The following is a 13,351-nucleotide window of genomic DNA, read 5'->3' as shown; positions in this document are numbered from 1 at the left end:
GTTGAGAAGTGATTCTCAATACTCCTATTGATGCGCATGATTTCCTTTATGCAGTTACATTCCAAGTTATTTAAATTCAAGCATCTCCTATGCTTACATTTATGTTAAGTTGATATTATTCAGATGTGTATGTAACATGATTTGAGTTATTGTTCCATTACTGTTTTACATTCCATATGAATATCTGTAGTAGTGTAGGATGTTTGGGACTATGCCTTAGTCCAGGAAATCGGTAATTGACCCTTTGGTCGTGGTTGAGATTGCTTTCGCCACGTGAGACGCATTAGACGAACCCGAGTCGTATTAGAGTTGGCGGCAGTGGTTTGGCCACGCGGAGTGTTTGCGCACTCTATGTCGTTCAATTCAACGTGCGCTCGTGCTAGTCGAGTTCGTCAACTAACCCGATTGTCCAGTGTATGTTAACCATGTATGGACGCTACTGCTTGAATCTAGGGTACCGAACTTACCAGTGAAATCCTAATAACCATGGTACCTGATCCGCTAAGACTCATGAGCCGGACATGGTGGTATGGGACACCGTGGTCGAGCTGTCGGCCTACGCTGGGGTGACGAGCCTCCCCGTAGTGACCAGTGAGCAACTAAACTCGTGAGCCGATTATGGTGGTATGGGACACTATATTCGTCCTTTGTCGGCCTACATTGATTGGTGACGAGCCCTTTGTAGTGACCTCGCGCATACCCGGATACCGCAAGGAGGTGACGAGCCGATCTGTGGTAGTAAGGGCATGAAAGGCGTGCATTGATTGGTGACGAGCCCTTTGCTACGACCTCAACTATATGATCGTATGAGATGTCTAGGATTGACGACCCTAGTATGGATCACTGTTTGGATGGTGATATGAGGAAGGTATCTTAGCTTCCCAATCTGGCCTGTATGAATTGGACTAATAACAACTTGGTAATCATATCCATGCACCGCATGTGCAGGTGCTGTGTAGATGTGGCGCCCCTCGAGGCGAGGTCAGGCGTCCCGTAAGATGACGACGCGGAGGGTGTCCGCGTGAGGGCACGCTTCATATTGCATTCATACTTGCCTTACCAAGAGTACTTAGGATTTATTGAATTGTCTGCTTTATCATTATTGTTTGATTGAACTGATAACATGTTAACCAGTGCCTTATTGTTCCACCGAGTTGATCACTCACTCCCACGTTTCGGGGCGGTGTTTCACACCCACCAGTCTGTCTTAGGCCCCGATGTTGCAGATGTGGATGCGACGTCGAGGCAGAGCGGAGCCGGATGACGACGAGGCTGCCTTCTCCTATGCAGTTTTGAGACGGGTTCTAGCGAGCCTCGGTGTCGTCTGTTGCGCGGGATCTATGTGATTATATTTTGGGAATGAAATGATGTAACTTGATTATAATTTTGATAAATAACACTTTTACACGATCTGGTTGTATATGTAATTCAGGACTTACACTTGTACACATATTTTACTATAAGTCTTCCGCTTGCTTTATTCACTTATCCTTGAATCAGATCTGCGTTTTGGCTTAATCTATCCCATGTTTATGTGCTAATACAGTCAACATACATCATTCATTAATTATGTTGCATAAGTGATGTTTTGGAACTCGGGAGCTGAGTTATGCTCGACCCCCGAATTTCAGGGCGTTACAAGTTGGTATCAGAGCATGATCTGGATTAAACCGGACCTGGGTTATGGTCACACACCGCACGTTGTCACCACTATAGTGTAATTGGGTGCGGGTCTATCATCGCTTTGTGTTTGTGCTCCGTAGTTTCTATCGGCGAAAGTTTCTTGAAAACCTTTACCGAGATCGAGTCTGTACCCTTACCTGATCACACACAGCGACCCGAAACCTGTTCTAGACCCTCTATTAATGAGTGTAGATGGTCTACCCTCCCATTATTCATTTTTAAACCTTCCAGAAATCGCTGTTTGTATCAGATTTCTGTCAGAATGACCCGATAGGCTTCAAATTACACAAGGGGCCAATCGGGGCATTTTCCGTGGGACCCAGGGGGGGAACCACATCATTTGGACCAAGGAGGACCAGGAGGACCTCGCCAAATCGGCGAGGCATCGCCGATATGTCCAGAGACCGGCGATGCCATCGCCGGTTCGGCGAGGGATCGCCGGTCTCGCCGGGCCGGGCCGACGCGGGCCGATCGTCCATGAGGCTTGTGTGGCCCACCCCTCCACGGTTTTCATTTTAAAACCCTTCCTTTCATCTATTTCCTTCACAACACCCTCTTCCAAGCTCTCCTTTTCTTCAACAACCTCTCCAAACTCTCTCAAATCTCTCCCAAATCTTCATCTTCCTTCCATTTTCGTGCAAACCCATCACCCCATTCTCAAATCTTCCATTCCATTGCTGATTTCTCCATCTTTCCCTCTCATTTGAGCCCTTTCATTCCCTTTTTGGCTCATAGTTGTGTGGAAGCTTCACCATCTTCCTATTTCTCTCTTTCTCTCATTTCTCATGGCCCTCTTTGAGATTGTGACGGCCATCTTTTCCATTTCTTCCCTTCTTTCCTTGATGGGGAAGAAGAGAGCGCCCGTGGATGAAGCCGGGCCGAGCCGCCCAACCCGTGCACGGAGGCCGAGAGGTGCCGCCGCTAGCACGTCCGCCACGCGCGAGTTCCAGACGAAGCGGGACCTCGCCCCTGAGCCTGAGGAGACCTGGGTGGCGGACTTGTCGCATGGAGTCTATGAGGGGCGTAGAGTCCTTTTTGAGGCTCATGTTGATCCGCGGCTCTTTGGTGAGTTCTTTTGGTTGGAGCGCCTAGAAGGGGCTGGTTGGGGTCCCTTGTTCGAAGGCGAGTATCGCGCGAATGCTAGCACTGTTCGGGCCTTCTATGCCAACATTCTGGAGCCTTCGTGGATCCTCTGCAGTTCAAGATTCCTTGTGGTAGCGGTCGAGTTGGAATTGTCAATGTTGCTTTGATATCCCGACTCTTGAAGGTGCCACTTGGGGAAGTGCATGCCAGCGAGAAGAATGTGGACAGTGTGCGCGAGAGGGATCGTCGCACCCGATCCTTGTGTGGTCGTCTGGTCGAATGGCAGCCGAATAGGAGTCTTTTGGCTTCTCACATGACGGACGACTTCCGTTTGCTTCACCACATCTTTACGTTCAATGTGTATCCCAGGTGGAGCAACCGCGAGTGTACGCGCCTGATGGTCGATTTTCTATATCAGGTGGGGCAGGATGCGAAGTTGTGTGTGCCGACGTACGTCCTGCGTCAGATTATTCTCATCGCTCGTTCGAGTAGACGGACCGAGTCTCTTCCCTTTGGCCGCCTCATTTGCAAGATTGCACATGAGTTTGGCTATAGGCTTGGAGCTGAGAAACCGGTCCCTGTTCGTCATCTCAACTTGAGGACCCTTAAGCTGATGGAGGTTGGTTCTGGTCGGCTTGCCTCGAGGGTGAGGCCGAGTCTGAGAGTGATGATGAGAGTTATCAAGGTGGTGCGGAGTCGAGGAAGAAGCGAGCAAGACGAGGAAGAGATGGAGGCACAGGATTCGAGTGATTGCTCTCCTCCTGTGGTGCCAGAGCAGGCGCAGAGCAGATTGCGAGAGATGCCCGTCTTACACGGCTTGAAGAAGGGCAAGCCGCTTTACGCCAGGAGATGGTGGATCTTCGAGGCTTGTTAAGCACAAGTTCAAGAAGATGTCTCGGACTTTGAAGTCTATCTTGTGTTGCTTGCGGGATAAGGGTGCTCCGCCTCCGTCTCCGAATTCCGACGAGTAGCATCGTCGTGGCCGTCTTTGCTTTGTTTGGTGTTTCTTTCGTGTGTAGCCGTTGTTGGCTTGTAGTTGGAGTTGTTGTAGTGTGGTAGTTGTTAGTGGTTGTAGTAGTTGTGGTTGTTTGTAGTGTTAGATGTTGTTGTTTTCATGCTTTCCTAGTCGTGATTCATGTATTGCCTGCACTACTTGTATTGCGACGATTTTGATTAATGGAATGCATGTGGTTTGTTTTGGTGTTGTGCTGTTGTGTTGTTGTTGTGTGGATGGATTATGTGACTTAGAATCTGACAGGTTGCATCCTTGATTTAATGTAGGGATGCCTCCTAAGGGTTCGAAGGCTTCGGCCCGTCTTTCTCTGATTGAGTCGCTTGCTGGGGGTTCCTCCCTTGAGCGATAGCCAGTCAGATCCACAGGCGGGTCCATCTCGTGTTGGTGTTGGGTCGACACCTATGGCTCCTCCAGTCACACCCTCGGTTCCTGAGCCGAGCCATGCACCTTCTTCCGCTTCACCTGTTGATAGGTTTGAGCGAGATGATGTTGTTGATGCAAAGGCGCAGCAGCAGCGGCAGCAGCAGGAGTTCCTCTCCTCCATGGCTGGCATCTTTGCTCAGTCAGTGGGAGCGACTCCACCTGTTTCACCTATGCCTCCATCTGAGAGCGCCAGTGCCAGTGGCACTTTCAAGCGATTCCAGCGCTTGCGACCTCCTACCTTTGCGGGTTCTCATAGACCCGAGGAGGCCGAGTATTGGATTGACCGCATCTCTAAGATGCCGAGGCCGTTGCACTGCTCTGAGGTCGAGCAGGTTGAGCTTGCCACCTTCATGTTTGAGAAGGAGGCCGGTTTGTGGTGGGACAGTGTGCTTCGCACTTGTCGAGGAGGACTTCGTGTGGTCGTGGCGGGCGTTTGAGGCGCGCTTCCACGAGAAGTATTTCCGGTTACGCACCGACATGAGAAGGAGAGTGAGTTCCTTCGCCTCCGCCAGGAGGGTTGTCGGTTACGGAGTATGAGAACCGGTTTCTTGAGTTGGGGCGGTATGTTCCTTTGATCTGGGTGATCGGCCGATGAGGATGCGGCGTTTTCCTGAGGGGCTGCGACCTGAGATCCGATCGAAGTTTCTTTAAACTATGTGTGAATGCGAGCTAGTGAGCATGTCCTTGCGAGCGAAGCAAGACGGAGATAGAGCGTCCCGCATGCGAGCATCGATGCCTCCTAGGCCGAGACCGGATTTCATGGTGCACCTTTCCTCGGCAAGAGGCCGCGTGTTGATTCTCCTCCTAGGCGTTCGGCGCCGCCCGCTCAGCAGATAGAGCTGATCTGAGATGTTCTTATTGTGGGAAGGTTGGGCACTTGGACCGTTTTGCTTTTCCCGTATGCGGCGGTGGTTTTACTCCACCGCAGAGGGTTAGCCGTCCGATGCCTCGGTTATTTCTCCTCCTCCTCTTCGATCGGCGCCAGCTCATCCACAGACCTGCAGGTCCTAGCTTCAGGCCACCTCAGCGCCCCATGGTTCCTCCGCCGAATTCAGCGGCAGGCTCGTGTTCATGCGCTTTGAGCTGACTATGTCTGACTTGGTGCCGAGGTCCTTTGAGGTGACAGCGCATATGGAAGGTATTCCCATTTCTGTGCTAGTGGATACAGGGTCCCTACTTCTCTTATTTCTTATGCGGCGGTTAGGCGTTTGGGTTTGAGATCTGTTCCTATGCAAGGAGTGACGCTTACTACCGCTACGGGGATGTCCTCTGCCTTGGGCAAGCGTTGTATGGATTGTTTGGTCGATCCTGGGAAGTGGATCGATCCGTGTTGATTTGCTAGTCGCACCGCTTTATCACTACGATGTAATTAAGGGTATGGATTGGCTCACGATTATGCGAGATGAGATTGATTTTTAATCGAGATAAGTGACGATCCATGGACCTTAGGGCGAGCTTGTAACTTTCCCAGGTCAGGTCAGTAACCCTAGGCGTATTGATTTTTTTTCTTCTCTGTTGGAGAGTTCGGCCGAGTCGGCGTTGGTTAGTTCGCCGGTAGTTCAGGAGTTTGTAGATGTGTTTGAGTAGATTCCTGGATTACCTCCTCAGCGTGTGATTGATTTTGCTATCGTTCTTATGCCTAGTGCGGCGCCCATTTCTTTACCCACCTATCGGAGGCCTCCGAGTGAAATGGAGGAGTTGAGGAAGCAGATAGATGGTTTGCTAGAATTGGGTTTTATTCGGCCCAGTGTGTCTCCTTGGGGAGCACTGTTTGTTTGTGAAGAAGAAGGATGGTTCCTTGCGATTGTGTATTGATTATCGCAGTTGAACTTCTGGTAATCGTGAAGAATAAGTACCCCTTGCCCAGGATTGATGATCTGTTTGATCGATTGAAGGGGGCACGGTACTTTTCAAAGGTTGATCTGCATCGGGTATCATCAATTGCGCGTCAAGGATGGGGACGTGCGGAAGACCGCGGACTAGCTCCGGTCATTATGAGTTCCTTGTGATGTCGTTCGGTCGACGAACGCACCGGCCGTGTTCATGGATCCGATGAACAGGGTATTTCGGCCTTTCCTATTTCGATTCGTCATTGTATTTATTGATGACATCTTGATTTATTCGGCGAGCGGCAGAGCACGAGGAGCACTTAAGAGCGGTTTTGGGTACTCTTAGGGAGCATCGGCTTTTCGCACAGTTCAAGAAGTGTGATTTCCGGAAAGAGGAAGTCAAGTTCTGGGACATGTGGTGTCCAAGGAAGGTATAGCCGTCGACCTTGCCAAGGTAGGTGCAGTGCAGGACTGGTTCGATTTTCGAGGTGAGGAGTTTTCTTGGCCTTGCAGGTATTATCGACGCTTTATTCAGAACTTCTCGAAGATTGCCAGCGTTGTCGCAGCTGACACGTAAGGATTTGAAGTTTGCTTGGAGTGAGCAGCGGAGTTAGCTTTTCGGGAGTGAAGGACAAGTTGACGTCCGCCCCTGTGCTAGTATTGCGAGCAAGGGGTTAAGTATATTATATATACCGACGCCTCTCGCGTTGGTCTCGGTTGTGTCCTTATGCAGAAGGACGGGGTGATTGCTTATGCTTCGCGTCGATTAAGGAAACACGAAGAGAATTACCCTACGCACGACTTGGAAGTGGCCATCATCTTCGCATTAAAGCTTTGGAGACATTACCTTTATGGTGAGGAGTTCGAGCTCTTTTGCGACCACAAGAGCCTTAAGTATATTTTCACGCAGCGTGATTTGAATATGAGGCGGCGCAGGTGGATGGAAACATTGAAGGACTTCAAGTTCGATGTTTCTTACCATCCCTGGTAAGGCAAACCTTGTGGCAGATGCGTTGAGTCGCAAGAAGGCTTTGGAGTTTGCGCTCCGCTGATGATAGCAGAGTGGGAGATGTTGGAGTTCGTGCGCGATTTTGAGCGAAGCTTACGGTGGTTGAGCCGTATGAGGTTATCGCACACATTCGTGTACGGCCCATCGACGAGAGGATCGTTGCGGCTCGTAGATGATGAGCTTTTGGTGAAGATGAGGCGGCGGGTTGGTACAGATGAGAGCTCCGACCGGAGTGTTAGTTCTGATGGGGGCCTACGCGTGGCCGGTTATGTGTTCCCGACATCCCTGACTTGAGACGTGAGGTTCTCGAGTTAGCCCATAGTTCTAAGCTTGCGATGCATCCAGTAGCACGAAGATGTATCAGGATATGAGGAGATCATATTGGTGGGATAATATGAAGGTCCAGATTGCTGAATTTGTTTCTCGTTGTCTCACGTGCCAGCAGGGGCGAGCATCGCCGACCTCCTGGGTTGTGCCCATGCCCATAGCTGAATGGAAGTGGGATTTCATCTCTATGGATTTTATTTCCGGGTTGCCGAGGACGAGAAAGGGATTTGACTCTATTTGGGTGATCGTCGATCGATTAACGAAGTCGGCGCATTTCTTACCGATCGAGTCACTTACTCTGCAGACGAGTTGGCTAGGTTGTATATCAAGGAGATAGTGCGTCTGCATGGAGTTCCCCTGGAGATTGTGTCCGATAGAGACACGCGTTTTATATCTATCTTCTGGACTCGTATCCAGGAAGCGATGGGTGTGAAACTGAAGTTCAGCACCGCGTTTCATCCGCAAACAGATGGGCAGACGGAGCGCGTGAATCAAGTCCTGGAAGATATGTTGCGAGCTTGTGTTTTAGATTTCAAAGACAGTTGGGATGATTGTCTTCGATGCAGAGTTCGCGTATAATAATAGTTTCCAAAGTGAGTATCGGCATGGCTCCCTTCGAGGCGTTGTATGGTCGCCGTGCAGAGCACCACATTGTTGGTAAATTGGTGAGCGTAGTTTGCTTGGCCCGAAGTTGTGCAGGTGACTTGAGAGAAGGTTGACATCATTCGACGTCGACTTCTAGCAGCGCAGAGCAAGAGTTATGCCGATACGAGGCGTCGACCGCTTGAGTTCGTAGTGGGAGATCATGTTTTTCTCGAAGGTCTCTCCTATGAAGGGAGTTTTGCGGTTCGGTAAGAAGGAAGCCGACGCCGAGATTTATTGGTCCATTTCAAGTTCGGATCGAGTGGGAGCGGTAGCTTACCGCCTTGCTTTGCCCACACCTCTTGCGGGCGTGCATAACGTATTTCACGTTTCTATGCTGAAGAAGTACGTTCCTGATCCTTCGCATATTATCGGTTGGGAGCAAGTGCAGTTAAGTGAGGATGCCACTTATGTACTGCAACCGACGCGTATTCTGGATAGAAAGGAGCAGGTATTGCGTAGCAAGGTTATCCCTCTCGTGAAGGTGTTATGGACGCATCATGGTGTGGAAGAGGCTACTTGGGAATCTGAAGCTGAGGTCAGGAAGACCTACCCTCCGATCCTCGAGGATTATATGAAGGTATGAATTTCGAGGACGAAATTTTCTTTAAGGGGGTAGATTGTAACGACCTTGGAATTTTGTGCTAATCTTTCCTTAAGTAGTTGTTTTTGGGGTAATTAGCGCTCTACTTGATTGCTTGTGAAATTCGCATCAATCACTTTAAATTGTATCTGCATGGCTCTAAACGTGTAGATTAGTGAGCGCTACGTTACTCTGAAATCTGGGATCCATCGCTAAATCCAGTTGTTCTGGGGAATTTTTAGAAGATCTGGATCGGACCTAGACCGCGCATCGAAAGTCCGATGGCGATGATCTTAGGCTGTTGCGGTCACTGAGTTGGGCTTGGTCTTCACCTCGAAAATCAAGTCGATCTGATGTTCCGGGTCGATTTGGTTGAGTTTGGAGTGAAGAGTGTGAGAACGGTTGGAATTTAATAAGCTTTTATGAAATTGAGTCGTGTCGCTTGCGCGACGATTTTAAGCTATCTCACCGTTGGATTCTGACCCAATTTCACCCTCCGATCAGGATGTGGCCCATGCATATCCTAGTGCTTGTGGACTGATCGAGTTTCCGTGACCGTTGAATTGAGTGTGGTCCGCCACCGATCCGAAGAGCCGGTCGGTATGAAAACTCACTGACCTAGATCCATGGTCATGAGCTTAAGTCCGACCTTTCGTGGTTATAGGCCCACCAGAAGTGCTTCGTTGGATCGAGAAAGGCGTACTTTGGTTATTACCTAAGTATACCTTGACCCTGGTGTTATTTCCATCATTTTAAGGCCTATATATAGTCCTTAAACCCTAGCTCTCATTTCCATACGTATTTTCTCTAACCCTAGCTTGGAAGAGAGTGGAAAAGAGAGAGTTAGTGAGAGAGATTGGTTGGTGAATCATCTTGATTCTTCCTTGTTCTTCTTCACCTTTGAATCTTCACTTTGAATCGTTCCTCTGACGATTCTGAGTTCTTTTGGGGTAAGTTAACCTAACCCTAACCCGTGTTAGAGCTTAGATTAGACTTGGTGTTGTTGTATCTCATTTCTATCCTTATTTTAGGGTATTCTTGCGCCGTTGACGAAGACAACTCGTCTAAATCGATTCTTTCTTTGCTTAAGGTGCGGACTTTAAGTGTATAGGTTATGGTTTTCAAGGCTTTCAATCCCGGTTAGTGATTTATTCTTGTTATGGATGAGATTTCACATGTCAAATGTTATGTTTGCATTGCTTTCCGATATGCATGTGCTATATTGAGATTTGTGTATTCTATGTGTATTTATAAAGTACCGTATACGTATAGAATATGCACTTATGTTTGCCATGATTATTGGTCATGTATGTATGCTAGATGCATGTATGACAACTCCTTGATAAAAGGAATTGTCTAAGTGCATGTATTTCAACATGCGTCATGTATGTTGTTCCATGTATGCTAAGTGTTTGTAGAAATGCATGAATGATCTAAGTGTAATTGATTACACTAAATGTGGGCGTTGAGAAGTGATTCTCAATACTCCTATGGATGCGCATGATTTCTTTCTGCATTTACATTCCAAGTTATTTAAATTCAAGCATCTCCTATGCTTACATTTATGTTAAGTTGATATTATTCGATGTGTATGTAACATGATTTGAGTTATTGTTCCATTACTGTTTTACATTCCATATGAATATCTGTAGTAGTGTAGGATGTTTGGGACTATGCCTTAGTCCAGAAATCGGTAATTGACCCTTTGGTCGTGGTTGAGATTGCTTTCGCCACGTGAGACGCATTAGACGAACCCGAGTCGTATTAGAGTTGGCGGCAGTGGTTTGGCCACGCGGAGTGTTTGCGCACTCTATGTCGCTCAATTCAACGTGCGCTCGTGCTAGTCGAGTTCGTCAACTAACCCGATTGTCCAGTGTATGTTAACCATGTATGGACGCCATCGCTTGAATCTAGGGTACCGAACTTACCAAAGTGAAATCCTAATAACCATGGTACCGATCCGCTAAGACTCATGAGCCGACATGGTGGTATGGGACACCGTGGTCGAGCCGTCGGCCTACGCTGGGTGACGAGCCTCCCGTAGTGACCAAAGTGAGCAACTAAACTCGTGAGCCGATTATGGTGGTATGGGACACTATATTCGTCTTTGTCGGCCTACATTGATTGGTGACGAGCCCTTTGTAGTGACCTCGAGCATACCGGATACCGCAAGGAGGTGACGAGCCGATCCGTGGTAGTAAGGGCATGAAAGGCGTGCATTGATTGGTGACGAGCCCTTTGCTACGACCTCAACTATATGATCGTATGAGATGTCTAGGATTGACGACCCTAGTATGGATCAATGTTTGGATGATGATATGAGAGGTATCTTAGCTTCCCAATCCTTCTGTATGAATTGGACTAATAACAACTTGGTAATCATATCCATGCACCGCATTTGCATGTGCTTTGTAGATGTGGCGCACTTTGAGGCGATGTCATGCGTAACGTAAGATGAAGACGCCGAGGGTGTACGCGTGAGGGCACGCATCATATTGCATTCATACTTGCATTAACAAGAGTACTTAGGATTTATTTAATTGTCCTCCTTTATCATTACTGTTTGATTGAACGATAACATGTTAACCTAAGTGCCTTATTGTTCCACCGAGTTGATCACTCACTCCCACGTTTCGGGCGGTGTTTCACACCCACCAGACTGTCTTAGGCCCCGATGTTGCAGATGTGGATGCGACGCCCGAGGCAGAGCAGCTGGATGACGACGAGGCCGCCTTCTCCTATATGCAGTTGAGACGGGTTCTAGCGAGCCTCGATCTTGCGCGGATCTATGGGATTACTATTTTGGGAACTCGAAATGATGTAACTTGTACTTATAAATTTTGATAAATAACACTTTTACACGATCCGGTTGTATATGTAATTCAGGACTTACACTTGTACACATATTTTACTATAAGTCTTCCGCTTGCTTTATTCACTTACCCCGGAATCATATCTGCGTTTTGGCTTAATCTATCCCATGTTTATGTGCTAATACAATCAACATACATCATTCATTAATTATGTTGCATAAGTGATGTTTTGGAACTCGGGAGCCGAGTTATGCTCGACCCCCGAATTTCAGTACTAATGTGGGCCCCACATTGAGGATTACATGTTATCTGGACCATTCATACTGTCCAATGGATTGGATGGGGTGAAAACACTAAAATCAGTTTGATTTGGAGAATGTGTGGGTCCCACCAAATGTGGGTCTCACCATGATGTTATTGGCATCCAACATGTTAACCATCTCACAAGGATCTGGATGAATGAGATATATAAATATTAGCTTGCTCACAAACGAGGGTTGCCACCGTCAGCTGCGCTGGACCAGCAACATCCCTGTTGCTTTAAGAAAAAAAAAAAAAGAAAAAGAAAAAGAAAAAAAGGGGCATGGTTCATAACAGGACACTCCAAGATGCATATGAAAGATCCACACCATTCATTCGCTCCAACAGCTCATTCTATGGTATGAGTCCAAAAAAATATATATAAAATCATTTTAATATAAGACTTAAGTGGGCCATACCAGGTGGAATAAGGGTGTCTACCATTGAAACTCTTTTTGGACATAATTTGATGTTTGTTTCCCATCATAACCCATTTTTTAAAGGATTTATTGAGTACAATGATCCAGCCAACACAATGGATGGACTGGATCTCTTAAGTGGCCCACCTTAATGAGAAAAATAAAATAAATAAATGAAAAAAGAGAGAGGGCTGGACGCTGTAGCAAGCAGCGTCCCTGCTGCTTTTGAAGAGGGCAGGGGCTGTGGGCCCACAACGCCTACCCCATGTTCTATGTATTTAATCCACACCATTCATCCGATTCCCAAGCTCATTTTAGGCGTTGAGCAGAAAAGTGAAGCCAACCCAAATCTCTAGTAGGCCACACCATCAAAAAAATAATTTAATAGTGATAAACTTTTAGGGCCTGCTGTACACCAAAATATATTGAATATTGGACTCATTTGATCTGTCACGAGCCAAGAAATGCAACAAACGGGTTGGATTGTCTTTATGTGGGCCCTACCTATGAAAAACCACCTAGATAAAAAAAGGGAAGCAACAAGGGATGCCATTTGATGTTAGCGTCTGACGCTAGAGAAAAGTGGGCCCCACCTTGATGCATGTTGAACATCAGCACCGTGCATTTGATGGGTCCCCTTTAAAAATGGGTCACCCTCAAAATTCAGCCGTACACGGAACTCAGGTGGCTCACACCATCAAAAAATAAAAATAAAAATAAATTTATGAAGCTGAATAAATCAGCAATTTTCATGGGTCTGATCATGTGGTATATGTTATATCTAAACCATCCATTCATTTGGCGAGCTTGTCTTAACACTTGAGAAGAAAAATAAGATAGATCTAACTATCAAGTGGGCCACACTACAAAAGTAGCAGGGATTGGCCGTCTACCATTGGAACCCATTTTGGGTCAGAAGTTTTGAGACCAATATGAAATTTGTTTTTCCTCTTAATTCAGGTCACTGTGACCTTATGAACAGATTGAATGGAAAATAAACGTTATGTTGGCCTTGTGAATTGTTTAACTATTAAATCATTATCGTCATTGTTATTTGTGGTGAGGTCAAAATAATCTTTGGATATGATTCATTTTATTTGGACAATGCGCTAAAATGATCTCTAAAAATAAATGAACCGTGTATATATAATAAATATATCACTTTGGGACCCATGTAACTTTGATCTCCTTGAACCTTTCGTACAACTCGGAACTTGAGTATATA

Source organism: Magnolia sinica, chromosome 13 (assembly GCF_029962835.1).
Source record: "Magnolia sinica isolate HGM2019 chromosome 13, MsV1, whole genome shotgun sequence".
Classification (NCBI taxonomy): Eukaryota; Viridiplantae; Streptophyta; class Magnoliopsida; order Magnoliales; family Magnoliaceae; genus Magnolia; species Magnolia sinica.
Note: the sequence above shows the minus strand (reverse complement) of the source record.